This window comes from Telmatherina bonti, assembly GCF_933228915.1.
Source record: "Telmatherina bonti genome assembly, chromosome: 23".
In the NCBI taxonomy this organism is placed as follows: domain Eukaryota; kingdom Metazoa; phylum Chordata; class Actinopteri; order Atheriniformes; family Telmatherinidae; genus Telmatherina; species Telmatherina bonti.
Window position 1 is genome coordinate 17053626 of NC_136632.1, and position 16971 is coordinate 17070596.

At 37.8% G+C, this 16971-nt stretch overlaps 1 protein-coding gene across 1 annotated transcript in view; it reads left to right on the forward strand.

The window, feature by feature from the left end:
- Nucleotides 1-9400: 9400 nt before the first annotated feature.
- Nucleotides 9401-16971, forward strand: part of rerg (RAS-like, estrogen-regulated, growth inhibitor) — a gene marked incomplete at its 3' end in the record, with an annotated part of 43224 nt that continues 35653 nt past the window's right edge. The window contains exon 1 of the mRNA XM_079263276.1: nt 9401-9518. The remainder of the gene's footprint in view (nt 9519-16971) is intronic.

A 16971-nucleotide genomic window follows, 5' to 3' on the forward strand; every position in this document is an offset into this window, starting at 1 on the left:
TGCACCCCTTCGTTGGCCCAGGAGCAGCCATTGTTTCTCCATCCACATATATATATATATATATATATATATATATATATATATATATATATATATATATATATATATATATATATTCATATATATATATATATATGTGTATACGTGTGTGTATATGTATGTGTATGTATGCGTGTGTATGTGTTTGTATATGTATGTGTGTGCCTGTATGTGTGTATGTATACATCTGTAGGTTGTTTTCTTTCTTTTTGTTTTTGGGTTATTTTTTAGTTTTTTTTTTCTCTCCCTTTTCTCTCCCTTTATCTCTTTCACTTTTCTTATAAGGTGTTTTTTCTCCTTTCTCTTTCTGTCTTTCGTCTGTCCTCTCTGGTCCAGCAGTACAAACTCTACAATTCAAACAACAATACAAAATAAATATAGAAATAAAATAAAAATTCAGAAAGTTGAGGGGATCATTATATCTATAAAGCTTCCCTTGGCAGAGAAAATTTGCTCAGCAGAACACAGCATCCAGACCATCATTCTGCTTGCCTAAATGCTGGACAAGACAAAAAAGAAAAAAAAAAGTGATGAGTGGTGCTCCGAGGTAATTAATAAATAAAGAATTAGTAGAGGCATATTCTGCTACAAATATAATTAAAAATAAAAGCTTTTTCTTAAATTATATGTTTATTTCCTCCAGACGAAGAGGAAATAAATTGTAAACTAAAATAAATAATAATAATAACCTCAAATAATTTAGGTACGGGGTCTTCAACATTCTTCAGACCAAACACCCCCAAACTGATGGAAAATGGAGCAGAAAGTCTCTACTAGATGTAAATCTTTGGGTCTTCTCCTGTTAGCTGCTATATCAGCAGCAAGTACCACCTCTCCATTTTCATTTTCACCAGTGGTTCCTGAGGTTCAGGTCATCTCTCTTATACTTGTGGTACGTGTGGTTTGTTTTTGTTTGAGTTATATGCCGGACTCTGTGATTGGCTTTTATGGATAAGAGCTGCAGTGCTTAAGCCAGAATGACAGAAGGACTTGCAGGTAAAGTAAATGATTTATTTCATGCATGTGTTTTATTTTACAAAGGTATCTTCTTTTCAAATGACACTGAACCGTATGTCCTGTCTGAGATTGTAACCAGCTGGGGACTGAAAAAGCTCTTTGCCAGTCACAGCGAATCAGACAGAGGCAGCAAATAACATGAAACATCATGTGGGGTACTGATGCAAAAAAAGGGCAGCTTCTCCTTTTTGTGTGCCTGAAGCTTGGAGGCACGGGTCTAAGCTCCTCTTGTGCAATAATTGAATGATTAAACCAGAGAGCTGTTTGCCTCTGTGACTGAAATAAAACACCATACTCCTACATTTATCTGTTTATCACAGTATGTTCAAATCATGCCAATATGTATTCAAAGATATTTTAATTTGTGGAAAATTTAAAAATGTAAAAAAAAAAAAAAGAAGAAGAAAAACAAAAGAAATGATCTAATATTTACAAAGACCTCACATTTAGACTAACTAGCTTGCAATGAAAACAACAAAATCTGTTTAATCCCATCTCCTTCAACTAATATATGTAGAAACACAGTTGAAACACATGGCCTTTTATCCCAAGGGTAAATGTCTGAGTGAGTGTGTTGCTGGGTTTGACTATGCAAAATCCTGACCACCAACAACCAGCCACCTAAAATGTAGAAGCAGTTTTTTCTTCTGCCACCAAGCTCACACCACCACAGAGAAACATGAAGTGAGTTAAAGTCAGCCATTTCTCTTTCATGTTACTTCCACTTTGTTGCAACACTTTGTCATTATACATAACAGGATGTGATGCAACTGTGTGTAAAGGGTTGAAACGCTAATAATCTTAAACCTATGATTCTAAACCCCGACAAGCCAAATTCGAGCCAAATGTTAAATGAAGATAATGTGAGCTTCTATCTGTCTGCTGTGTTCATGTTGTCCACATTTCTCTCTGTTTTTCAGAGAGCTTGCAGATGTTTACTCCAACATATCGAAAGGAGCAGGACCACCAGAAATCATTTCTCATGTCTGCTGTGGGCTAACCATTTCCCATTCCCAGACAAAATAGTCATATTACCCCTTACGTTTGCTTTTAAAATAAAGCTAAGCACATTATGATGGAATATGTTCAACATATTGACAACAATATTATGTCAGAATGTGTTATGGTTTATTTTTTTCCTCTATTGTCAGTTATATGCTTCTGTATGTAACTGCAGTGTGTGTTTAATAAATCAAGCAAACTAACATGATAAATAGTTTAAAAGTTTCGCTGTTGAAGATGGAGGGATAACAAAAGCATTTTATAGAAACTCCATTCAGCACACTTTCATATTAATATTTGAAATTGTTTTTTAAATGACACCTGCATTGTGATTTTGGGAGTAATTTTGTAATTATTACCTCACTAATGTCAATAAATTCTGTCTGGTTCATGATGCTACATCTGCTAATGAAGCTTTTCTCTGTCCAGTGGTGGATGCATGTTATTTTGTCTACACACCTTGATGAGCTGCCCGTCTCCTGTTCCAATGAAGAAGACCATCCAGCTCCTCTGTCTCACTGCCAGCACAGATGTCATGTGGTTCTTCTTGAGGAGCACTGCTTCTGGTTTCAGGATCTTTGGTGTTAACTGAGAAACAAGCATAACGATGATCAGATCTGGTGTTTATGGACAGTTGCAGTTAGAATTAGTTTGTTTTTGAGATTTAAAAAAAAAGTAAATGGAAAGGTCTCCAACATGGACATTGTTTAGCTCTTACATTTATTTATGTTTCTGTCAGAGAAGTTTGGAAGATAAATTATTCCAGTTAATAAGTGGATTGTTTTGACTGGGAGTCTATATCAATGTTGCTGTAGATCACACAATGCTCATTTATTAGAATTTATATAGAGTACATGCAGCACCAGTCCAACGTATGACTGTCTCAATGAAGACACAGAGAGAGACTGTACTGTCTTTACTTTCAAAAATGACAACAAATAAAAGTCTGGATCTTTGGAGGCAAAATGGAAAGAAATCCATCTTAAACCAGGAATTTCAAATTCCAGTCTTCAAGGGTCACTGTCCAGCATTTTTTTTTTTTTTTTTTTTTTACCATTTTTATATGTTTTGACCATTTATATTTTGACTTCACTTTTGTTTTTCTTTCACACGTACAGAGTTCAATCCATCGTCTTCATCTGATACGACCCAGGTTGGGGGATGCGGTCAGTTTCCATGGTTGTAGCTGCTGTGGTAGGTGTCCATCAGCTGGGAAAAGGTGGGCACGTAACAACGTTCAAGTCTTTTTAACTGTTGCAATATTCTTCACTTTTTAAAAACTTATTTATTCTGATGCTCTTGTTTGTTTTTTTCTTTCAAATACTGAAACAGTGTGCATAACAGCACTTTAGGACCAGCCGTGCCCAGTCAATGTGAAAGGGATATGTAAATACGAGATAGCTTTGGGCAGATAATTTTCTCCTAAATTATTATCACATCACAAAATCAAAATCATAAAGCATAATTACAAACTTCCTCACAGTGTCAGACCTACATCAAGCAAAGATACAGAAGGAAAAATCCCTAATATTGAAACATGTTTGCATACAAACCCAGCAACTTGAGCAGCTTTTAGAAGATCTCCCCCCCCCCCCCCCCCCCCACATAACGAAAAGGAGGGCGGAGCTATTTCAAAATTTAAAAACTACAGATTTGAGTAGACCTTGAATTTTTCAAAGCTCAAAAGTTTTTCTTCAGCTTCCTTAAGATCGTAATATATATTACATTTTCAGAAAATTAACACTCCATAAATCCCAGACTTTTTTCACTCTTCTGATTTGTTTTGATGACTTGCTCAGCAGCATCCCAGGCCCGAGAAACTGCACTTCAAAATACATTTTAGTAACAAGTTATATCACTTTAAAGCAGCATTTTGCTGTAAATGTCACATACTGAATATCAACAAAATGGTTGTTTTAAAAGTACACCATGGCCAATTCAACAAAGGAACTCAAGCTGGCAATTCCAGAGGATGCCAGAAAACGACAGAGTACGGGAAAGGCAAGAGACAAGACAAAAGTCTAGATCTATATTTTACTGGCTGGAGAGAGCTCAGAGAAGAGGCAGAATGAAAGACTAACTGAATTAGCCACAATCAGGGGGTGTCTCAATGAGACCAAAGTTCAGGCTTTAATGGTTTACTACTTTAATAGTACAATGACATCTTGTCATCACCTTCTGAACCGAGCCATGACAATTATAAAGAAAAAAAACTTTTTTTGTTCAACAACACGTTATAGACTACCGTTTGTGTTTTTATTCCAACACAGGTGACCAATATTTTTTGATCGATTAAACTGAAATAATGGACAGATATCCGAGTTCAAACTTTTCCAGAGGAAATGTACTTTTTTTTTTTTTTTCTAGAATTTTAAATGTTTAACTTGAATGAATAAAAGACGGTTGTGGAACCCACCGTCGTTGTAGGCTTGCTTGCATGTGTGTAGAAGTCTGGGTCTGAATCAGTCTTAATGCTGTGATCAGGACTGATGTCAAACACCACCAGCTGGGTGTTGCTTTGTTCTCCTTCCACACCGAACACGCCGCTCCAAAGCACCTGCTGTCCTCCTGGGATGATGGAGGAGGCCAGAAGTCTGCAGCTTCCGTCTCTATCAGAGACTCGTAGAGTCGCTCCCCGCAGAGACCCGAGAATCTCACTTTTACTTGTTTTACTCTCAAGCCAGATAAGACGGACTTTGGCTTTTTCATCACTTGGATGTAAAACGTTGGAGAAAAGGTACATTGTTGAGTTGATCTAAAAATCCGTCCACAAATTCCACATCACCTTCACTTTTGATGAGAGTTTTGGTGTAGACATCATGGAAAGAAAATATTCCTCCATTCTGTGTGTTATCTACATTATGAAGGTTGATCGTCTCTGAATCAGAGGCACAGTTTGTAGCCTTACTTGACACTTCTCTTTGTTGTTGTACTGCGGTGAGAATATAATTGTGTGTCCGAGTTAAATCCTTCTTCACATCCACCAGAAAACTGACAGAAGCGTCGCTGCGGTTCTTCGGTCCCACCAGGAACTGTTCACTATACAGAAGATTGGAGATGTTCTTCAGGTCCAGAACTTCACAGTAACCACATATATTGTCAGTCACTCCGCAGCTGACCAGAGTCTTATTCTCAACAAATGGCAACAACACGTTAACTCTGAAAGTTGTGGTCCACGCAGCCGACTCAGAGACCCGGATAAACCTCCCAGCATCCTTAAAACTCCCTCTCTGGTCCAGACTGTGGATCAGTTTCAGGTCGTGTCTCAGTTGGTAAAGCCTTGTTTCTGTAGCAATGTAAACAGTGTTGTTGCCCACGGCAAACTGGCGGAGGTCTCCATCAAAAATAAAAGCATCCTCCTTCTCCAGACCCTGTACTGGTTCTACCCAAACAGAGAAAAGCAGACCAAGCAGCAGTACTATGTCGTATTGCAGTGCCAGCTCCATCAGAGACTTCATCCTTTACTGACAGCATGTGTTACTCTGCTCTTGGCCAGTCACACAGAGCTGTGTTTAGCACCAAGAAGCAACAGGAAGTAGAGGGGTTCAAAACATTTGTCATTGCGGTGTATAACCAAGCCCCCTCATCAATACCTCTCTCTTTAAATCCGAGATCTCTTATAACATATTCTGCAATCAACCAAACTAAAACAGCTGCTGCCAAAACTGATGGATTAAACACACCACAATGAATGGATGAATGAAGTGATGGATTTGATCAACAGCTGATCAGTCTGGCTTTCAAAACAAAACAAACTTTTTCAAAAAGATTTTGAAAAATTCTTTCAAAAAATTGAAAAATGAAAAAATGACAATCGTTCTTTACTACTTTCCTTCAAGCAGAGAAAAAGAAAGTAAAATTTAAATTATGGGTATCATATATCAAGTGCTTTGTATGTCTTGAAAAGCACTATATACACTTAATGCATTATTATTTCCTTGGTTGACTTGCAACTTTCTCTTCTCAACTTTTGTTTGTTCAAAGTTGACATACAGCTGAGCTGACAGCAAGACAAAAAACTTAAAAAACATTCCTCAACAAGGTCATCTACATTCTCTAAAGCAGTGTTTCTCAAATCCAGTCCTCAGGCACCCATACCTGCATGTTTTAGACACATTCCTCCTCCAAAGCACCTGAGTCAGATTATTGAACTTCTTTATCAAGTTTTTTTGCAGCCTGTTAAGAGACCTTTATTTCATTCAGGTCTGTTGAGGTAGGGTTGCCTATAAAACATGCAGGGCAGGGGGGCCTGAGGAATGGATTTGAAAAACACTGCTCTAAAGGAAGGTGACGGGACTTTTCAGAACACTTCCTCTCCAAACCTGATGACAAGTTATTTTGCTAGTATTTTTAAATCTGTGAGGAGATTCATGAACTCATTACTCAGTGACTGAAATGCATTGCGGTTAATTCAAACATAAATCAAATGACATTATAAGCAGTGCACATGTCCAAGGGATTTGAAGGCCGCTTTTCCAGGTTACGTGCTTTTGTCCTCTCCCATGTTTATTCCTTAAGTTCCCAAAGTTTGGCATCAAACAAACTGGACTATTGTTAAAGTTCATGCAATCTATCTAAATTTTCTTTTCAAAGACAGAAATCACAGTGCAGTGGTGGTTATTAATATAACATTTAAAAGTTAAAAGTTTAGAGCAACAAAAAAGTTAAACAAGTTTAGCCCCACTGTATCAGTCTGTCTTGTAATTTGGTTTCCAAATTCAAAATATTTAATTGAAATCATTAATTAGTCACAATGCAGTATGAGTACAGCTAAAGACATGCTAAATTGCTCTTCTTTATAAGGCGGCAGCTTCATACAAAAGTGTGTCAAAAAACTCCATAAAATTGAAACAAAAAGGAAAATCTAAACTTAACTAGTTCTGTTAATCTGTTCCTCAAGAACCAATCGGATCTTCTCTAACCAAACGGATTCTGTTCTCTTCAATTGTTTTTCATTAACCATGGTTGACCCACTCCGTGCAGGTGTTGATGTGGCGAGGTAGCTTCAAAAGCTGATGTCATTTGTATGCAACACAAATCCGTCACAAAAATATGGACACTGGTGATGGTGTACCTGCGCCTTGGTCTATGGCTTGAGTTCAGAAGAGAATAAAATAAAAATAACCAGGAGGCTATGGGTGGTGAAGCAGGTGTTTGTTGCCTGTTTGAGAATATATAGAACAGACCCTGTTGACAGTTTCCTAATGGCAGGGTTCGCAGTCCCTCTCTTAAATCACACAGTGATGTCATTCCCTGGTCAATTAGTGCCCTGCAGTGTGTAGACGTTGTGTTTTCTGCTTCCCTCGCCACAGCTTGCTAAGAACCACAGATGAGTGGGATCTAAAAAAAAAAAAAAAAAAGCATTTACATGGGAAAAGCCAAATGGAAAATTATACAGGCCAAATCAAGTTAAGTAGAAAAGTGGTGAGTAAGTAGTATTGGAAATATACATAGTTCAGTTCACTTAAGGTCCTTGTGGATGAAATGCATGCCTGGCAGGTTTAGGGAGGTTTCGGAAATCAATACAAACACAGATAATGTGCTATGTGACACTGGTGTTTCTCTGCAAGTGAAAAGAGCACATATTTAAAGCACTTAATATTTCTTCCAGCTCTTTTGAAAAAAAAGTTATGCTGAGCTTCAAAGCGTGCAGACCATGGAACCACTAAAGGACCACCATGGCAGATCAAATGTAGGTAATGTTCCAAGAAACTGTGTTTTGGTTTTAGATCACAACAAGGAAAAACTTTAAATTGTGTTCTGTGCTCAGAGATCTTAAAGTCAATGTGGGCAATGGAGTGCTCTATATGAACAGGACAGAAACATGTTCAGCATTGTCCTTTAGGTCTGTCAAGATCTGCCATGCTGGCAAAAAACCTGATCAAACTCCATTTCTTGCGTGCATGACCCTCAGCACTTGTTTTAGATACAAAATTGAGAACAACCCATAAGAGGTTTATTACTTTTAGCAGACCACTTAAAACTGAAAGATGAAATTGCTTAATTTAAAGTTGACAACATAAAATACTTTTTTTTAATACACTGAGGGACAAGGTCATTCAAAAAGAAGATCACAAAGATCATGTATGCTGTCTGGAGGAAACCCTGTGGCAATGTCAAAATAAGACAAATGTTTTGATAAAATACAAGCTGATTTCACACCACAATAACTTCCTCAAGAATTTATCAGGGATCTGAGTTAAAGATTTTGATTCTCAGTGGAAATACACCACTTCTAACCTCTGTATCTTGATTTTCAGCTTTAACTGCAAGGCACAACCTGCATCCAGCTGCAGTCACTTATTCAGCTACCTCTGCAAGTTAGGTTTATTGGCAAAATGTCAAAAGTAGCAGCTGTTTGCAGCAAGCAAATCAAACAAGAACCATTTAAATAGCTCAACACAACTAATTTTATCGGCGGTTTCTCCAAATTCAACAGAAAATGACACCTTCAATGACCAGTGTCATTGAAAGTGGCCTTTACAAAATAATCTCCCCCCTTAGACAAAAGCTCATTTTCACTGAAAAATGTTCCAAAGAAAAACCTCTAATGATCTTATCCACAGAACTTTATTCAGTCGATCTATTTTGATCCAAGAAAACCTGACAGAGACTTGCTGCAAAGACTTTAATACGGATACACACTCTTATTTCTTGTATCAGGTATATCCTCTGCAGGATCTAACACTTTCCACACTTGAAAGGCTTTCTCAATATATAAGCATCATTTTCACAGAAAAGTCAGACATTAAAATTACCTCCAATTTGGTTAAGCTCTGCATTACATGGCTCTTTTTTTTTTATTATTGTACCGTCACTGCTTAATATTCTGTTGATTTTAAGTTCAAAACAAACTTTTTCATTCCCAGTTCAGTTTTCACATATGGCTATATTTAATTTCAAAGCACGCTTCATATGCACAGAGTTAGATCATTGTGCTTAAAAATGATCCATGAGGAAATAGGTCGGGACCCACTGTCCTAACCCATTTATTTTTAGCTGTGCTGCTAAATCCGAAGAGGTACGATCCTTACAAGCTATACTTCATTGTAAATGTGACTAACCGGGCTTGTCAACATGTGTAACAGAATTTATAAAACAACATTAACTGGTATTGTAAAAAGGAAAAAATAATCGATGGAATCTCCCCCCCCCTTTTTTTTTTTTAAAATAACAACCCATGTATTACCACTTCCTGCCACTAGATGTCACTGTCGTTTCTCAATGCGCATCTGCAGCGGCATGCAGCAGCAGCCGCCCGGTCTGAGGAACTCCAGCAGCTCCGCTCCGTATATTTCCACTGACCCTGTGTTTTTCGGATTCATTCATCTCAGTTAGAGCTGCTGTTCGGTCCACCCGAACAAGATCTGTCCATTCGTCCACCCGTCTGTCAGTCCTGCTGCGTAAAGGCCATCTCTGCTTCCAACCAGTGGTGCGCGGCGTCCGCATCTTTATCTCAGGTTTGACATAATTTTTTTTCTCTAATAACCGGACCTGACAACTTTTCCCCTCTTATTCCTCTCCACCTGATCCACGTTTCGATGGTGAGTCGACCTGCCGGTGTTTTAATGTGAGATGTGTCTCATTTAGATGACAGCACTGCAGAATGAGGTGTGGAGGAGATCAGAGCTGTGGTCAGACTGGGAGGTCTCCTATTTCACCATCATCATAAAACCTTTAAGAAAAGGCCATGTCATAGTCCATAACCCGTATACTCTAAAATAACACTATGCCATGGCAAAAGAAATAATATTTATACCATTTGACTATGTTCGCCTTCTTTTTAAAGTACAGTAAAATGTTAAATCTTTATAGCAATACAATCCAAACGTGGGAAAATGATTAACAAAGTTTTGAGGTGTTGTTACAAACTCACAAGAGTGCAAGGGAGCATCTTTGTTTCAATCTGTTGATGTAATCCCCCTCTCCCCCCCACAGCAACTCTTGATTTCTGCAGCTTTAAATCCCTCCAGCTTCCCTGCTTGGTATCAAGGGTGCACTTTGCATTCAGGGGTAGCCCCAAGTGTTACATAACAGCCCAAATCTCAGTAGGATTATGGGTCAGTCATCCCACACAGGTGTCTGCTAAACAAGGGATCATGGAGCTCTCAGGGGTCCTCAAGCAGGAAGGTTGCCAAAATCTTAGTAAGAAGATAGATTTATCTTGTAAGATGTGAATTTCTTTCGTTGTGACTTATAAAAACTAGGAAGACTTTATCCTTAAAATACAGTGCTACCAAAAGTGTAAGAAGAGATTACTCTGGAAGGAGCCACTCTTTGTAATGAATATGGCATAATTTGCTATTTAGAAGATTTCCGTGGGGCATTGCCATTGTGTGCTGTTTTCGTGAGTATCCACATGTGTAATTATACAGATTCAAACATATACACATTAAAAAAATCAAATAGTCACATAAACGCCTGAGCTTGAAGTTGTGCCTCTTCTATCGTGGCTCTGGGAGAAGTGAGGTCTGTCACTGCTGTCTGGCTACATAAAAGGCTGCTTTTACTGTAAAGCGACTCCAAGACACCCCCTTAAACATTAAGAACAATTAATCAACCTTCTTATTGTGTCTTATTGGAGACAGTTTGCAATTCTAGTAGATCTACTTTCAGTTGAATGAGCGGTTCTGAGTGAGATCTTGTGGAAATCTTTTCCCCACTGCCTTTCCTCCAGCTGTGCTGCACCATTTTCCTGAGTATATTTTGATGTCGGACCTGTGGTTTGCCATCTTTCTATAGTCGGTGGTGCAATAGGTCTCCTCCCTTGGTTGGAGTTCTACGCTCTGTAATCTCTCAAAACCACAGAACCACCCAGATTCATTTCTCAGAGTAAAAATGACACAAAACCCAGCTGGGCACACAGTGGAAATTTTGACACGTGCTCGTTTTGACAGTTTGGACGAGGTCCATTTAGCACAGAGTACCATGTGTAATAAAAAAGCAAACTTGTGCATCTTGGACTAGAAAATCAGGCTCTTTGTGTTTGAGTGTATTTATATTTTTCTTCTCCTGGATGGAGAATGTTTAACAATGATTACTCTTGATATTCATCAGGAAACCTGACAATACAGATTATGCCTTCATGTGGTCTGTCAGCAGTTTACTTGACGAAGGACATCATTTCATTCTGTGCTGCAGCAACGAGGACAGCATTTGGCATCTTGTTCCCTTAAAACTGCATGTTTTTAGCCTCCAAAAAACAAATCCCCACACCCAGGGCACTATAGCAGCAGGCTTTGGAGCAGATGCCAAAACCACACTGGTACCTGCACACAGTGTAGGACACATGCTCATACTGAACCATGTGTCCTGTCCTCAACTCACATTTGGGTGGTGGATTTACAGTGGGGGTGGCGAGATGTTGTTGCCAGCCCCCTGGGGTGGCACCCATTGTTCATGGCCACATCTGACTGGGGCCTGGTTGATCATATGGTGGAATGCCTGAGTTCCAGGTCTGTTATTGTTGCCGGCTGCCCCGGTTTTAAGACTCTTTGTTTGCTTCAAATCCTTGGAGGGCTGGGGTTGCATTTGCGTGATTGCACTTATTTTGAACACAACTTATTCTTTATATTTTACAATCACACTCATATACATACACACACACACACACACACACACACACACACACACACACACACACACACACACATCCACCAACAAGCATGATAACACTGTTGCTGTGTTATCCCACAGGCTTAATCACCAATAGCAAGTTATGTTTTCCAGTACTTGCTGAAGATGTTGCTCATGTTTTCTTAGTTTGTGCTCTTGAAGGTGCTCTTGATGATTCTCTGCCTTGCTATCTAGGATATTCTCTGTTTAGTTTCTTTACAGGTGTTGCAGCTGGTTGTTATTTTTACAGTTTGGATTTGGTTGTACAGATGTTTTCTGCTTTCATCTATGTTGCCCCTCCTCCTGTTGTCTTCTCTCTCTCTCTCTCTCTCTCTCCCTCTTCTCCTCGCTCTCCCTCTTCGGTTGTTCCCCATGTCAGGCCCAGGATTAACATATAATTAAGTAGGAACAAAATTATAAAATGAACAATACTCCAGTATCAAAGGGGAGCCTTATATCAACAAAGCTCAATTCCCTTCATATTCATACAGCTGCCCTTTGGCAAAGCAAATTTGTTCGGTGCAACATAGCAATCTGACCATATTTCTGCTTGCTATGAATTTATTCCAAGGTCCAATTAAGGAGAATCATAATTTCTTTTTCACCCTGTTAAGAGTAGTAAAAAGATTGTTTCCACTCTCACCTCTGTGAAATCATCAGTAGCAGATGACTTAAAACATAGTGATTAGAGGCTCCTGAAACTTAGGTTAATTATATGTAGTTGCTTTAATCCACAAAAAACCTCATTTAAATGTGTGTGCTTTTAATAGTGATTTGTGGTTTTATTTTCTCTTTGCTTTGGGTAAAGTAGAAGGAGATCTAATCTCTGAATTTAGCAACAATACATTTCCAGTATAATGGATTCTTTATGTTGAGAAAGAAAGAACTAGTCAGACGGCTCATTCACTGTATTTGGCTTCAGTAAAGATAAATATATTAAAATGTACTCTCATACCAAATAGATCATATAGATCTATTTTTCTCAGTGTGCTTTTATTTTAGTTTTTCTTTAAAAAGAGAAACACGCAACTGAATGCATCCACAAGCTACAGTATCTTGTCAGGAAACTAACACTTTAGATTGTATTGAGCTAAAAGCATCCTCCCGGTTCCAGGTTTGTTGTCCTGTTCTTCTATGCCTGCCACGGCGTGTCTCACCCTGGAATGGATACAGCTGAGATAAAGTGGATAATGATCATCCTGTCTGACACACAGAGGTAGCAAAAAGACATTGGCACCGTTTCTCTTTCAGTTCCTTCCTAGTTTATTGCTGCACTCTGGTACATTATGTTTGACCTCAGATCAATACACGATTTTTATTAAATGAATTTATTTCTCTTGTCTTGGCAACGTGTTTTACTAAGCAGAACTTGCCTCAAGCAGAAACATCCGCATGTGTCGAGTTTAACAGCTGCTTTAGCCTCTCTGATGCAATCTCTTCCTCTGACGTCTACATGACTGAAGTGTGTGTGAAAGCCTGGATGATGAGTGGGTGAAGGCCATAAATGGCAAAATGTGAAGAAGAATGATCTCGTCATACGACCGTGCATTTGTATTCTTCTTCTCAATGGTGATTCCCTGATGCAGCGTGGGAGTGTGTGGGATTTCTGTAGTGTTCTCTCTGTGTCTGTAACAGAAATGGGCTTCAGATGTACAGCGGATAAAGCAGCAATAGAAAAAAGTGTGAGAGAAAAAAAAGAAAAACATATTATTCCATGAAAACACTGCCTGCATTTCTACTGAAGATATAGTGAAGGACTAGTTACCCTTGTGTCTATATGTGCAGATTCACAATTCACAACCACTGTGGTTAACTTCTTAAAACTAATAAATTAGATTGAGCCTGAAGGTATACTTTAAGTGACTGTACAAGATTACATTTTGTAAACATACAGCATGGCCATGATGCTGTCCATTGAGAGTATAAGTAGAACAAAGAAATATAAAAGGTTAGCATAATGCAGAGTGCAAATACAACTTAATTAGTCTATGATGCCATTTAGTGTGTTTTCATGCTCATTTATGCTTGTTTAATGTACAACATATACAATTAGATGTCCCTTCATTGTCAAAATCACAACCCAGATACTCCCCATTCATGGTTTATGTTTGCATGGATGTTAGGAAATACATCCACCAGAGGGTTGTGCAGAATTCAGACTGAGGATAGTGGAGGAGTCATTATAATGCAAATTCTCAGACAGACATAAAAACAGGCAGCACCATGGATGGTGTTGTCTGTGCAACTACTAAAGACATCGTAGCTACCAGTACTTCTTTTTTCTTTACACTGGTCACGTACTAGCCTTGCTGTGCAACACTCCACCACATTTGTTGGTGGTACTGCTCTGTTGTGTTTGGGTATGCATTTGCAAGCTCACCAAAAATGTTCTGAAATACACATGAAATATATACAGAGGACAGACATAAGGGCTTTGTTTCTATATTGTTTGGCATTTATGGGCCATGAAGCTACAATCTGCCGACAGTGCACTCTGCACTGCCATGGACATGTTATGTTAACATGACAATTCTCTAATTAATCCAAGGTTTCCATGAAACCTTTTCATCATGATAAAATTTACTTGAAGTTCAACCAAGTTGTTTTAAGAAAAGTACTTTTTCAGTTGAGCCATAGTACGCAATAAAAAGAACATAATTACACTGAAAATAGACAAGCCAGTTAGCCTAGCAGAAAACAGGAAACAGTTGGATGCAGCTAGCTAGCTAGCTAGCCAGTTTTCCCTTTTTTCAAGCTCCAGTAACTCAAGGACTTCAGGATAACGTCCATCCCAGCTGCTTTATCAATATTTCAATAATAACTTATAGAGGATGAAATAGCTCATATGCTAACTCACTACGAAACCCAAAGTTAATCTTTCTCTTACAAATTCGTAGGCTACTCCATTGAAACCATTTTGCCAGAACAAAGTGCTGCGACTGTTGTTGCAACCTTACTTCTTCACTGTTGACTGTCCTGTCTTGTGTGTAGATTAATAATTGAAAAAAACATATTTAAAAATGCTGACAGGCTTTTTTTTATTTGGCTTTTTACTTTTGTGTGCAACACAAAAGTAAATTTTTGTAAAGAATATTTTAGGCATTTTATTGCTGCTTAAACAAATCAGATGTTCTGTTTTTCTTTCTTGTTTGACAGGGACAGTGTGTAATTACATAATTGCACCGGAGTGAGCTAACAGCTAATTTGCATATGCAGTCCCTTGGCAGGTACAAACAACAATAGACACAAAATGAAGATATTACATAAAAACAGATGCTAACAAATTAAAAAAAAAACAAACATGTACAACAACAAGGCAGTGTTAAAAGTAGCTCTATGAATAAAACAGAAACAATATAGTCTAAATAATCTAGTAAAAAAATATAATCTTTACAGAGCTTAAATAAATAGCAAAAATAGTATTAAAAGACCTAATCTATGACAAAAATGACAAAAAGCACTCTATTTTACTGGTAGGCAAACATTTAAGAAGGGTCTTCGTCATTAATTAAACTTGTAATTTAATAACACATCAAATATGGACAGACTGGAACCTACATGTTCAAAAACTATCTAATTATGATTGTAGTTTTTTTATTAGTTAGTTTTTTTTTTTTTAAATATTGAAGATCTTACATACTCCACCTTTAAGATGTTTTTAAATTTGTTCTCTTAATCCTGCTAATTATTACAACCACAAATGCACCTAATAAGCATAGCCAAACTTTGCATTCAACACTAGAATGACAATAAATATTATGAGAGGCGTCATAGTCAACTATAAATATAACCTTATTACAATTAATAATTATGATCATGTCTGCATAGTTGTTTAAATACCTAAAAACTAATTTTATGTTCATATCTGTCCTTTCATAAAGTCGATTTCATTTTCATGACTATTGTTTGTCCCCTCCTGCTGACATGGCCTCATCTTTTTTCCATTTAAAAATTCATGTTCTTGTATTCTTCATCATAACAATTAAGCAATGAAGTGAATATCATGAGATCAAGATTATCAGAACCACAAGTGAAAGGTTTGGCTAGGTGAAAGTAGTTCAAAAGAAATGTGTAGCTGTGCAAAAAAGTGAACAATTGAGTAGAAAATTGTAAATTTCGAATCAAAGTGGAAAATCTACAAAAATATCCTGTTGGCGCTAGAACAATGCCATGACCAGCAGTAGGCCAGTCGAGCCTTCGCTATTGGTTGTTTAGTTCTGAAATTATAATGCATCCAAACACATAGTTAAGGAGTACATGTACATCTGTAAATAAGAATGAAAACCCCTTTCAATAAAAAAAAAACAAAAACAAAAAAAAAAAACAAAGGTTCTTGGCTACGTCTTGAAACGACATCTCAGACATATTTTGGAGTCAAGTGTGAGATCATCTTTTTGACATCTGCAACTTGACCAAAGTTTGGTCATGTGACAGGACAATTATCCCAAACTAGCAGCAAATCTACCACAGAATGTCTGAAAAAACTAGCAGTATTGCAACAACCCAGCCTCAAAGTTCAGACCTGAACCAGATAAAATGCTGTTTGCCCTAAAACTTCAACAAACTGAAAATGTCACCACCATTGTGTGAGAGACTGATAACCTCATACAGAAAATGATAGCTAAATCTTTGGTGCTAAAAGCTACTTCTGCTAGACAATGGAGTGTGGGTGTGTTCAGTTTTTCCACCTACTGCTTCTCCAGTTTAGTTTAGAGTTTAATGATGGTGTAAATATGTCATCTATTGTTTATCCAGGACACTTAAAGTTGTGGTGATTTTTAGACTTTCAGATGAACTTTCTACTGAGGGAGTAAAGTATAAAAACTTAATCTTTCATATACTGCTGCTGCCATCAAGCAACAAAACTAAAAAAAAAAAAAAAAAAAAAAAAGTCACATAAACATCCTATTTGTTTACCTGCAAAAACAGGCAAAGCAGTTAAGATTCCCAAATCTTGACTTTTTATGTAAAATCCCAAAGACATCAAACAGTCAAAACCAACAGAGCAAATAAGTTGCTAACAAAATGAGACATGCAGCATCATCAGTATTTAGAATATAGATATTAGCAGCCCAGTGGGAACTCTGTTGCATTTCCTCCACCTGCAATTTAAACAGGCAAGACTTAGACTCAACTCCTGAACAGGCTGATGGGAGCCACTGTGCTACAGGACATCACACACTTCAAGCAATCAACATTTGTCTTCTGTTGCAGACACTGAACTGAAAGTTCATAAACACACTCCCCCCAGAGGTTACTTATCTAGTCATCCCTGCTTATATTTAGATGTTTCTTGAG